Raw genomic sequence first — 13832 nt, forward strand, 5'->3', positions numbered from 1 at the left:
TGTGTAATATGTCCGCCTGTGTCAGATTTCGTCGGAAAGAATAACTTATATTATTCACTGCAGGCGGTTTCCATCTTCATTGTGGGCATTTGAAGCCCACAAGCATGTATTTCCTGGATGTGGTGAATGCTGTGCTCCCAGCATTCACCGCTCGTTCCCGCACATGCTCAGTGGCATCCTGGGAAGCCTGAGACTAGCTCCCAGGAGTCTGTGCGGAGTCTGGGAGAGGCTAGAAACACGCCTACTCCCACGGGAGGAGAACCAGGAAGTGCAAAGAAGAATAGAAAAATAAAAGGTAATTACGGCGATTTAAATTTTTTTAAACGGCATGTCAGCATCTAGGCAAGGAAGAGAATACATACAGATATTGGTCAAAATTTAGGTGGAACCCCGCTTTAAGGTTAGATGGGTTAGGGTTAGGCTTAGGGATAGGCTTAGGGTTAGGGTTAGGCTTAGGGATAGGCTTAGGGTTACGCTTAGGGTTAGCTGGGTTAGGGTTAGATGGGTTAGGGTTAGGCTTAGGGTTAGGGTTAGGGTTAGATGGGATAGGGTTAGGGTTAGGGTTAGATGGGTTAGGGTTAGATGGGTTAGGGTTAGGCTTAGGGATAGGCTTAGGGTTACGCTTAGGGTTAGATGGGTTAGGGTTAGGCTTAGGGATAGGCTTTGGGTTAGGGTTAGATAGGTTAGGGTTAAATGGGTTAGGGTTAGGCTTAGGGATAGGCTTAGGGTTAGGGTTAGATGGGTTAGGGTTAGGCTTAGGGATAGGCTTAGGGTTAGATGGGTTAGGGTTAGATGGGTTAGGGTTAGGCTTAGGGATAGGCTTAGGGTTAGGGTTAGATGGGTTAGGGTTAAATGGGTTAGGGTTAGGCTTAGGGATAGGCTTAGGGTTAGGGTTAGATGAGTTAGGGTTAGGCTTAGGGATAGGCTTAGGGTTAGATGGGTTAGGGTTAGATGGGTTAGGGTTAGGGTTAGGGTTAGATGGGTTAGGGTTAGATGGGTTAGGGTTAGGGTTAGATGGGTTAGGGTTAGGCTTAGGGATAGGGTTAGGGTTAGATGGATTAGGGTTAGGATTAGGGATAGGGTTAGGGTTAGATGGATTAGGGTTAGGCTTAGGGATAGGGTTAGGGTTAGATGGGTTAGGGTTAGATGGGTTAGGGTTAGATGGGTTAGGGTTAGGCTTAGGGATAGGCTTAGGGTTAGATGGGTTAGGGTTAGATGGGTTAGGGTTAGGCTTAGGGATAGGCTTAGGGTTAGGGTTAGATGGGTTAGGGTTAAATGGGTTAGGGTTAGGCTTAGGGATAGGCTTAGGGTTAGATGGATTAGGGTTAGGCTTAGGGATAGGGTTAGGGTTAGATGGGTTAGGGTTAGATGGGTTAGGGTTAGGCTTAGGGATAGGGTTAGGGTTAGATGGGTTAGGGTTAGATGGGTTAGGGTTAGGCTTAGGGATAGGCTTAGGGTTAGATGGATTAGGGTTAGGCTTAGGGATAGGGTTAGGGTTAGATGGATTAGGGTTAGGCTTAGGGATAGGGTTAGATGGGTTAGGGTTAGGCTTAGGGATAGGCTTAGGGTTAGATGGATTAGGGTTAGGCTTAGGGATAGGGTTAGGGTTAGATGGATTAGGGTTAGGCTTAGGGATAGGGTTAGGGTTAGATGGGTTAGGGTTAGGGTTAATACCAATGTGTACGTTAATAATTGTGCTGTGTCTTGGATACAATCTTTCACTGACTTTTAAGAGCAAAGAAAATGTCTAGAATACTGAGAAAAGAAAGAAAAATGTTTTTTACCAAATGATGAATCTGTTTTGTGAGGAAGGGGACACCATTTTTAGTGAACTCTCGTGTTCTGGGGAAATGATTTCCTTTATGAATGAGCACAATACAGAGACCCCCCCCATACATGATACTAATGGGGGGACGTATTCCCTGCACTGATATAAGTCATTTCATTTATTACTTTATAATACTCACCAATCTTTTCTGCCGTGTCTCAGAAACTTCAACTTTCCTACTACGAAGATTGGATTATCCTGTTGTGTGATAATTAAAGCTTTCTATTTCGCAGCGTTTATTATTCTACACTAGAAGACCTGGAAATAGTGAAAAGCGCCGCAGTCTGCTGATAAGAAAACATTCATTAACACGTACTATTGTGTTCATTCCTCCCGTCTTCTCCAATCAGGTCACAATGTTTTTTTTCTGCTGTGTTCAGAAATTTGAATCTCCTCCATGTGTAGGAATAGAAAATGTTGTGCGCTGAAATCCTCTTCATGATTGGAAAACAAAGATGATGTGACTTCTGACCAATAAAAGTGGACCTGACACTTCCAATCAGGACCCACCAATCCTCCATATACCTTCTATGTATTCTTCCCAACACAGGTATATATTCCCTCCGTCTCTCTGTTTCTGCTGTAATCACCGATGATGGCGGCCCAAACCTTTCTTTGGAATACATTTAACCGAGAAGATTGTGGATGTTGAGGGGATTTCCAGGAATGTTCTAGTAGGATTGTGATGAGATATTACAGCTCAGCATACTGGTATGGGTATACGGGTACACTAATATTTGTATTCTGGTATCGGTACACTTAAAATGGTATACTGGTGCTGGCATACTGGTAAACTGATACTGGTTCTGGTACACTGCTATTGGTATACAGTATTGGTACTGGTACACTAATACTTGTAAACTGGATCCGGTACACTGGTGCTGGTACACTAATACTTGTACTGTATATTGGTTCTGGTACACTGGAACTGGTATACTGGTGCACTAATACTTGTATATTGGTTCTGGTACACTGGAACTGGTATACTGGTGCACTAATACTTGTACTGTATATTGGTTCTGGTACACTGGAACTGGTATACTGGTACACTGATATTTGTATACTGTGTAGGACCCTCCTTGTTGCTTGGTGAGGTCAATTTAGTTGGCTCCTCTGTAGGAAAGGGATGGGGGGGGTTAATTAGTTGTGTTGTGACTGTGCAGTGATCCAAGGGCCGTGGTTCTGCCACCTCTCCCTGTATTCTAGAACCCTGTGGATAGTTCTAGAATCTAGTGGGTGGAGGAGCAGACTTTGCAGACTTACTGTTTATGGAGTCCCCACCATTCCCTGGTGAGGCGAGGCCCAGTGGGTGGTGGGACAACCCTTAAATAATCAGGAACTTGGCAGTCAAGGAGCAGAGTCCAGGATCGAGTCACCTGGAGGAGACCCTTATACTGGGGGGCTCTGCCCCTGGGCAGAAGGATAGCCAGGAGAGAGTGAGTTAGAGAGAAGGAGCAACTAGAAGACTCACACTCTTTACCAGCCTCAGCTAGGCTTGCCTGAAGACACCCCTGAAATCGAGTCCTGGCCTGTACAGCAGCCTCATGGATTCACTTAGAGAGGGACTGAGTGAGTAACTTCCACTTCTACCCCCACAAGCCTGTATAGAGAGGACAGTAAGGCTGCAATGTGTATTAGTCACTCTCCTCTCTGTCTATATTGGGTACTGTGCTGCCACCTACAGACCTGTAAGTACGGGGTAAAACCCCTTTTTAGAGAAACCATTCCCCTGATGGTGTAAGTGGGTGGAGTATGGTGCCCTTTACATTTTGGTGTGGGTGGTGCTCTGGGCAGAAGGTGGATGGAATTTGACTACCCTTGACCTAGAGCATGTAGGCTTGTAGCCTGGAGAGTGGTCAGCCTATTGTGCCTAGGCCAGAGAAGATACTCCGTGTGAGGACTCATGAAAGAGCATTGGGAAGATGGCTGAACCTCAGACGCTCTGGTTGGTGGCACCCAAGTTTCCTGCATTGTGATGATGGAATTGTGAAGTTGAGATGTGTGTCGAGTTTATATTGACATTCTTTAGTAATCGTTGGCGCGGCACTCTGTGTGCACATTCTTCATATAAGAAGGTGGGCCTTGTGCCGGAAAACTGTGAGTACTGTGACGAGAGACCCTAACCAAAGTAAGCGAGACACAAAATGACAGCGTAATATCTTAAAAACAGGGATGTATGTACCCAATCACAAGAGGAAGCCGGCCAGCTTGGCAGGAGCCGGCAGCAAATCCAGCTTGCCAACAGACCTAATTGGACATTGCTCGTAGGGGCTTGTCCAGCTATGTCACTTGTTTCATACAGTTACATAATGTATACACAGATCTTCCTCTGTCTGATCATTCGGCCAATCACACATCCCGTTACACAACCTGTTCACCAATCTTACGCCATACATCATACAACCATTTTACCAATCTAGCACCACACACAATACAACCAGTTCACCAATCTACCACTGCACACCAAACAACCAGTTCACCAATCTACCACCACACAGCATACAACCAGTTCACCAATCTACTACCACACATCATACAACCAGTTCACCAATCTACTACCACACATCATACAACCAGTTCACCAATCTACTACCATACATCATACAACCAGTTCACCAATCTACCACCACACAGCATATGACCTGTTCACCAATCTACCACCACACACCAAACAACCCATTCACCAATCTACCACCACACACAAAACAACCAGTTCACCAATCTACCACCACACATCATACAACCAGTTCACCAATCTACCACCACACACCAAACAACCCATTCACCAATCTACCACCACACATCATACAACCAGTTCACCAATCTACCACCACACACCAAACAACCCATTCACCAATCTACTACCACACATCATACAACCAGTTCACCAATCTACCACCACACACCAAACAACCAGTTCACCAATCTACCATCACACAGCATATGACCTGTTCACCAATCTACCACCACACAGCATACAACCAGTTCACCAATCTACCACCACACAGCATACAACCAGTTCACCAATCTACCACCACACACCAAACAACCCATTCACCAATCTACCACCACACACCAAACAACCAGTTCACCAATCTACCACCACACACCAAACAACCAGTTCACCAATCTACTACCACACATCATACAACCAGTTCACCAATCTACCACCACACAGCATACAACCCATTCACCAATCTACCACCACACAGCATACAACCAGTTCACCAATCTACCACCACACACCAAACAACCTGTTAACCAATCTACCACCACACACCAAACAACCAGTTCACCAATCTACCACCACACACCAAACAACCCATTCACCAATCTACCACCACACACCAAACAACCAGTTCACCAATCTACCACCACACACCAAACAACCAGTTCACCAATCTACTACCACACATCATACAACCAGTTCACCAATCTACCACCACACAGCATACAACCCATTCACCAATCTACCACCACACAGCATACAACCAGTTCACCAATCTACCACCACACACCAAACAACCAGTTCACCAATCTACCACCAGACAGCATACAACCAGTTCACCAATCTACCACCACACAGCATACAACCCATTCACCAATCTACCACCACACACCAAACAACCAGTTCACCAATCTACCACCACACAGCATACAACCAGTTCACCAATTTACCACCACACACCAAACAACCAGTTCACCAATCTACCACCACACAGCATACAACCAGTTCACCAATCTACCACCACACAGCATACAACCCATTCACCAATCTACCACCATACACCAAACAACCAGTTCACCAATCTACCACCACACACCAAACAACCAGGTTACCAATCTACCACCACGCACCAAACAACCAGTTCACCAATCTATCACCACACAGCATACAACCAGTTCACCAATCTACCACCACACACCAAACAACCAGTTCACCAATCTACCACCACACACTAAACAGCCAATTCACTACTCCTGCACCACATCTTACATGTACATATCTGGAGGGAAGATCCCAGATTTCCCTCCATATAACCACACAGCAGAGCTCAACCCCCATATCTGGATCATCTCCTACTTAACATGCCACCCAGGAAAAACTCCCATGTAATCTATTATTAGGAGCTCGTTTTTTTAACCTGCCACCTTTACTATAATACAAGCCTCTCTCAACTTTTCCAAAAAAATGTAATTTTCTTCATATTTACAGTTTGCTGACCTAAGTGTCATTACTTTAGGAAAACCTTCACCCTAACCCAAACCCCCACCCTAACCCAAGTCTGAAATCTAACCCAAACCTCCTCCCCCCGAACCCGAATCCTCATCCAAACCCAAACTTCCTCCCCCCGAACCCGAACCCTCATCCAAGCCCAAATTCCCCCCCCCGAGCCCGAACCCTCATTCAAGCCCAAACCTCCTCCCCCCTGAACCCAAACCCTAATCCAAACCTCCTCCCCTCGAACCCGAATCCTCACCCAAACCCAAACTTCCTCTCCCCGAACCCTCATCCAAACCCAAACTTCCTCCCCCCCGAGCCCAAACCCTCATCCAAGCCCAAACTTCCTCCCCCGAACCCTCATCCAAACCCAAACTTCCTCCCCCGAACCCTCATCCAAACCCAAACTTCCCCCCTCCGAGCCCGAAACCCTCATCCAAACTCAAACTTCCTCCCCCCGAGCCCTCATCCAAACTCAAACCTCCTGATATAGGGTATACAGTATAGGGTAATACAGGAGCTGGCCCCTCTGGAATCTGCCTGCTCCTTCCCTCTGGTAGATTGTATAGAGTAATACAGGAGCTGGCCCCTCTGGAATCTGCCTGCTCCTTCCCTCTGGTAGATTGTATAAAGTAATACAAGAGCTGGCCCCCTCTGGAATCTGCCTGCTCCTTCCCTCTGGTAGATTGTATAGAGTAATACAAGAGCTGGCCCCCTCTGGAATCTGCCTGCTCCTTCCCTCTGGTAGATTGTATAGAGTAATACAGGAGCTGGTCCCCTCTGGAATCTGCCTGCTCCTTCCCTCTGGTAGATTGTATAGAGTAATACAGGAGCTGGCCCCTCTGGAATCTGCCTGCTCCTTCCCTCTGGTAGATTGTATAAAGTAATACAAGAGCTGGCCCCCTCTGGAATCTGCCTGCTCCTTCCCTATGGTAGATTGTATAGAGTAATACAAGAGCTGGCCCCCTCTGGAATCTGCTTGCTCCTTCCCTCTGGTAGATTGTATAGAGTAATACAGGAGCTGGTCCCCTCTGGAATCTGCCTGCTCCTTCCCTCTGGTAGATTGTATAGAGTAATACAAGAGCTGGCCCCCTCTGGAATCTGCCTGCTCCTTCCCTCTAGTAGATTGTATAGAGTAATACAGGAGCTGGCCCCCTCTGGAATCTGCCTGCTCCTTCCCTCTGGTAGATTATATAGGGTAATACAGGAGTTACCCCCCTTTGTAATCTGCCTGCTCCTTCCTTGTGGTAGATTGTATAGAGTAATACAGGAGCTGGCCCCCTCTGGAATCTGCCTGCTCCTTCCCTCTGGTAGATTGTATAGAGTAATACAGGAGCTGGCCCCTCTGGAATCTGCCTGCTCCTTCCCTCTGGTAGATTGTATAAAGTAATACAAGAGCTGGCCCCCTCTGGAATCTGCCTGCTCCTTCCCTATGGTAGATTGTATAGAGTAATACAAGAGCTGGCCCCCTCTGGAATCTGCTTGCTCCTTCCCTCTGGTAGATTGTATAGAGTAATACAGGAGCTGGTCCCCTCTGGAATCTGCCTGCTCCTTCCCTCTGGTAGATTGTATAGAGTAATACAAGAGCTGGCCCCCTCTGGAATCTGCCTGCTCCTTCCCTCTAGTAGATTGTATAGAGTAATACAGGAGCTGGCCCCCTCTGGAATCTGCCTGCTCCTTCCCTCTGGTAGATTATATAGGGTAATACAGGAGTTACCCCCCTTTGTAATCTGCCTGCTCCTTCCTTGTGGTAGATTGTATAGAGTAATACAGGAGCTGGCCCCCTCTGGAATCTGCCTGCTCCTTCCCTCTGGTAGATTGTATAGGGTAATACAGGAGCTGGCCCCCTCTGGAATCTGCCTGCTCCTTCCCTCTGGTAGATTATATAGGGTAATACAGGAGCTGGCCCCCTCTGGAATCTGCCTGCTCCTTCCCTCTGGTAGATTATATAGGGTAATACAGGAGTTACCCCCCTTTGTAATCTGCCTGCTCCTTCCTTCTGGTAGATTGTATAGGGTAATACAGGAGCTGGCCCCCTCTGGAATCTGCCTGCTCCTTCCCTCTGGTAGATTATATAGGGTAATACAGGAGCTGGCCCCCTCTGGAATCTGCCTGCTCCTTCCCTCTGGTAGATTATATAGGGTAATACAGGAGTTACCCCCCTTTGTAATCTGCCTGCTCCTTCCTTCTGGTAGATTGTATAGGGTAATACAGGAGCTGGCCCCCTGTGGAATCTGCCTGCTCCTTCCCTCTGGTAGATTATATAGGGTAATACAGGAGCTGGCCCCCTCTGGAATCTGCCTGCTCGTTCCCTCTGGTAAACTGTCTAAGGTAATACAGAAGTTGGGCCATTTCTGCCTTATTGAATTTAATAGGGAAAGCAGCACAAACAGGGCATGAAACTACCCTCAGTAGTCCTGGGAACTCAAGCTAAGTCTTCAATGGCAGTGCGTGATTTATTTTTTCACTTACTCCACTGATATTGTGACTCTCAGACCCTTAGAGATAACCTTAGCCCTAAGACTAACCCGAACCCTAACCTAGCCCTAACTCTAACCCCATAGAATCGTAGGCTTGGGAGATAAGTTAGTTTGCAGTGCCTAAAGACTGGAATGTTGATTGTATTTAATAAAGCCCAATTTTAGCTTCACATTTAATGTATAGCACATATGTCTCTCTGGGAAACCTATCTCAGTGACTCCTGTCCCCTCATGTTGCTTTGGGTATGATAACTGCTTGTTATTTCCATGGCAGCAGCTCCTCTTCCATGTTCTGCATCATACCGCCTGGCCATCGTGCTGCCTGGTCATCATACCTCCTGGCCATCGTACTGCCTGGCCATCATGCTGCCTGGTCATCATACCTCCTGGCCATCGTGCTACCTGGCCATCGTGCTGCCTGCCCATCATACCTCCTGGCCATCGTGCTGCCTGGCCATCCTGCTGCCTGGCCATCGTGCTGCCTGGCCATCATACCTGCTGGCCATCGTGCTACTTGGCTATTGCGCTGCCTGGCCATCATGCTGCCTGGTCTTCATACCGCCTGGTCATCATACTGCCTGGTTATCACACTGCCCGGTTATCACACTGCCCATTCATCATACTGCCCATTCATCATACTGCCCGGTTATCACACTGCCCGGTTATCACACTGCCCAACCATCATACTGCCCAGCCATCATACTGCCTGATTATCACAGACACGCCTCCTTTAGTCTTCACACTAGGGAGGGATGCTCACCAGTATCAATGGGTGTTACCAATATTTTACATTTTCCGGGTTTCCAGCCTGAGTTAAAAAACACTTTAAATATTCTGAAATACATGTTCCTGCCATGTGGAGTCAGTAATAGTTGCCAAGTGGCCGTGTCACTAGATTGGGATTAAAAGGTGTACCTGAGGAAAGGTTTTGGTAGGTCACATGACTAAGGCATTTTTCAGGAACTAGACATTAACATTTACTAACACTTCACTTCATAAAACAATTCAGGACCATTCATCCTAAATGCTGAAATAATACCAATGAAATGATAAAATAGAAGATTGAATGATCACTTCAGGCAGTAATGTAGGTCATGCAGCTGATGGGTGAGTGTTAGGGGGTCACATTTGTGTTGGGGGGGGTCACACATATGTGTTAGGGGGTCACACTTGTGTTAGAGGCTCAATGTGTTTCCTGTGTCAGGGGGTCACTCCGTCTGAAGGTCACAGTTGTGTCAGGGGGGGTCACGTTTGTGTTTGTTATGCCCTGTACACACGGGCAGACTTTTAGGCAACAAAGGTCCAACAGTCTTTCCAACGGACTTTTGACGGACTTCCGAATGAACGGACTTGCCTACACGCGATCACACCAAAGTCCGACAGATTCATACGTGATGACGTACGACCGGACTAGAATAAGGAAGATAATAGCCAGTAGCCAATAGTTGCCCTAGCGTTGGTTTTCGTCTGTCGGACTAGCATACAGACGAGCGGATTTTTCGATAGGAACTGGGTCCGGCGGAGTTCCGACGTAAAGATTTGAAACATGTTCCAAATCTAAACTCCGTCAGATTTTCAACAGAAACAGTCCGCTGAAGGTCCGATGAAGCCCACACACGGTCGGATTGTCCGCCGGATTCGGTCCGTTGGACCAGTCCGGTCGAAAAGTCCGCTTGTGTGTACAGCGCATTAGGCTCACTTATATTGGGGGATCACACATGTTAGGGGTTCACTGTTAAGGGGTTCAACCTTGTGCCTGCAGGTCACTGTGTCTGGGGGTCACAGTTGTGTCAGGGTGTCACCCTTGTGTTACCCTATGTTTATTGGACCCCCTCAAGGACAGATCCAGTACTCTAGTGGAGGAGCTCAGCTGCTTATTGAGTTTTTTTTTACGAATTCCATTACAATAAAAAGGAAGTGGAAATGTTGATTTTTGTATAATTCTAGATTCAGCAATGTTAGGTCAGAGATGTAAGTGACATAGTATAAACGTTTACTGCAGAGCCCTATCCCTGCGGGAATGTCCCACTTTCCAAGCACTTTGTACATAGGGGAAGATTAGTACACCCGGGTGGTCCTATTCTGGTAGTTTCATCCCTGAAGTGAGGTAATGTTCCAGAGCAGAGATGATGGTGGGAGCTCCCACCTGGTATGGTGCAGAGAGTACTTCCACAGAGTGAGGTGCACTTAGTATGGTGGGTAAACCTCCACCAGGTCTGGTATACTGGGCTCTTTGAAAGGGTATGATGCAGTGGGCACCCCCATCGGGCATGATGCAGTGGGCACCCCCATCGGGCATGATGCAGTGGGCACCCCCATCAGGTATGATGCAGTGGGCGCCCCCATCAGGTATGATGCAGTGGGAGCCCCCATCGGGTATGGTGCAGTGGGCGCCCCCATCGGGTATGATGCAGTGGGTGCCCCCATTGGGCATGATGCAGTGGGCACCCATATCAGGTATGATGCAGTGGGCGCCCCCATCGGGTATGATGCAGTGGGAGCCCCCATCGGGTATGGTGCAGTGGGCGCCCCCATCGGGTATGATGCAGTGGGTGCCCCCATTGGGCATGATGCAGTGGGCACCCATATCAGGTATGATGCAGTGGGCGCCCCCATCGGGTATGATGCAGTGGGTGCCCCCATCGGATATGATGCAGTGGGCACCCATATCAGGTATGATGCAGTGGGTGCCCCCATCGGGTATGTTGCAGTGGGCGCCCCCATCGGGTATGATGCAGTGGGTGCCCCCATTGGGCATGATGCAGTGGGCACCCCCATCAGGTATGATGCAGTGGGCACCCTCATTGGGCATGATGCAGTGGGCACCCCCATCAGGTATGATGCAGTTGGCACCCCCATCAGGTATGATGCAGTGGGCACCATCATCGGGCATGATGCAGTGGGCACCCCCATCAGGTATGATGCAGTGGGCGCCCCCATCGGGTATGGTGCAGCGGGCACCCCCCATAGGGTATGATGTAGAGGGCGCCCTCCATTGGGTATGATGCAGTGGGCGCCCCCCATCGGGTATGATGCAGTGGGCGCCCCCATCAGGTATGATGCAGTGGGCGCCCCCATCGGGTATGGTGCAGCGGGCGCCCCCCATAGGGTATGATGTAGAGGGCGCCCTCCATTGGGTATGATGCAGTGGGCGCCCCCATCGGGTATGATGCAGTGGGCGCCCCCATCAGGTATGATGCAGTGGGCGCCCCCATTGGGTATGGTGCAGCGGGCGCTCCCCATTGGGTATGATGCAGTGGGTGCCCCCCATTGGGTATGGTGCAGTGGGCACCCACATCGGGGATGGTGCAGTGGGTGCCCCCATCGGATATGATGCAATGGGTGCCCCCATCAGGTATGATGCAGTGGGAGCCCCATCGGGTATGGTGCAGTGGGCGCCCCCATCAGGTATGATGCAGTGGGTGCCCCCATTGGGCATGATGCAGTGGGCACCCATATCAGGTATGATGCAGTGGGCGCCCCCATCGGGTATGATGCAGTGGGTGGTAGTATCATCTGGTAGTATCATCCCTGAAGTGAGGTAATGTTCCAGAGCAGAGATGATGGTGGGAGCTCCCACCTGGTATGGTGCAGAGAGTACTTCCACAGAGTGAGGTGCACTTAGTATGGTGGGTAAACCTCCACCAGGTATGGTATATTGGGCTCTTTGAAAGGGTATGATGCAGTGGGCACCCCCATCGGGCATGATACAGTGGGCGCCCCCATCAGGTATGATGCAGTGGGAGCCCCCATCGGGTATGGTGCAGTGGGCGCCCCTATCAGGTATGATGCAGTGGGTGCCCCCATTGGGCATGATGCAGTGGGCACCCATATCAGGTATGATGCAGTGGGCGCCCCCATCGGGTATGATGCAGTGGGTGCCCCCATCGGATATGATGCAGTGGGCACCCATAGCAGGTATGATGCAGTGGGTGCCCCCATCGGGTATGTTGCAGTGGGTGCCCCCATTGGGCATGATGCAGTGGGCACCCCCATCGGGTATGATGCAGTGGGCACCCTCATCGGGCATGATGCAGTGGGTGCCCCCATTGGGCATGATGCAGTGGGCACCCATATCAGGTATGAAGTAGTGGGCACCCCCATCGGGTATGATGCAGTGGGCGCCCTCCATTGGGTATGATGCAGTGGGCGCCCCCATCGGGTATGATGCAGTGGGAACCCCCATCAGGTATGATGCAGGGGGCGCCCCCATTGGGTATGGTGCAGCGCGCATTGGGTATGATGCAGTGGGTGCCCCCCATTGGGTATGGTGCAGTGGGCACCCACATCGGGGATGGTGCAGTGGGTGCCCCAATCGGATATGATGCAATGGGTGCCCCCATCAGGTATGATGCAGTGGGCGCCCCCATTGGGTACGATGCAGTCGGCACCCCCATCGGGTATGGTGCAGCGGGCGCTCCCCATTGGGTATGATGCAGTGGGTGCCCCCATTGGGTACGATGCAGTGGGCGCCCCCATTGGGTACAATGCAGTCGGCACCCCCATCGGGTATGGTGCAGCGGGCGCCCCCACTGGGTATGGCCCAGTAATGTCATGTGAATCAGTAACATGCACTGGGCATGTGGCACTTCTTCTATCATCATGATGTATTTTGTGTGCTCATCTAATATCTAAGTACAGTGTAAATATTTGGCAGCACACCATGGATTTTCAGATCAAGTCCGAACGCTTTTTATTCAAGAACGATCACAAAGAGAAGAGGGCAACATTTCAGAGCTGCACAAGACTCCTTAATTCACCAGGAATGCGAAACGTTGTCCTCTTCTTTTTGTGATCTCAACGTTCTTCCATAAAAAGCGCTTGGACTTGTTCTGAAGATCCATGGTGTGCTGCCAGATATTTTCCCTGTACTTTGCATGGTCCAGTCTTCAGCACCCAATATTTTAGATTTCAGGAGGGTGTGTGATGGGAATATGGAAGATTATTATTTCATATCTAAGCTGATGTTTTCCTTTCATCCTCGGCTTAGATAATTCAATAGCGCTGACAATGGTTTTCTGTCCTAGAGTAAAGTGACTCTATCTAGATGACAAATTATAGACGCAAATTTTACATGACGGGATGAATTTCTGATATGGGAAAAACAAAGTTTCACTAAACGTTCCCAGAAGGGTCTGTGTGAGCGTCAGATATTGATCTCCATTAATATCCAATTTACAAATTCTGCATTTGGAAATGTCCCCGACAGTGAGCGAGAAGCATTAGCAGGAAAAGTCTGGCGGGCTTTGTTGTTCCCACATTATGGGTCAGCATGCATGATATGGAAACACAAAAGAGAGAA

At 49.0% G+C, this 13832-nt stretch overlaps 1 protein-coding gene across 3 annotated transcripts in view; it reads right to left on the reverse strand.

The window, feature by feature from the left end:
* KCNC1 (potassium voltage-gated channel subfamily C member 1) overlaps window positions 1-13832 on the reverse strand; it is a 259258-nt gene that overhangs the window by 20025 nt on the left and 225401 nt on the right. The gene's annotated exons all lie outside the window — the stretch shown is intronic.

Source organism: Aquarana catesbeiana, linkage group LG11, assembly GCF_042186555.1.
Source record: "Aquarana catesbeiana isolate 2022-GZ linkage group LG11, ASM4218655v1, whole genome shotgun sequence".
NCBI classification, from domain to species: Eukaryota; Metazoa; Chordata; class Amphibia; order Anura; family Ranidae; genus Aquarana; species Aquarana catesbeiana.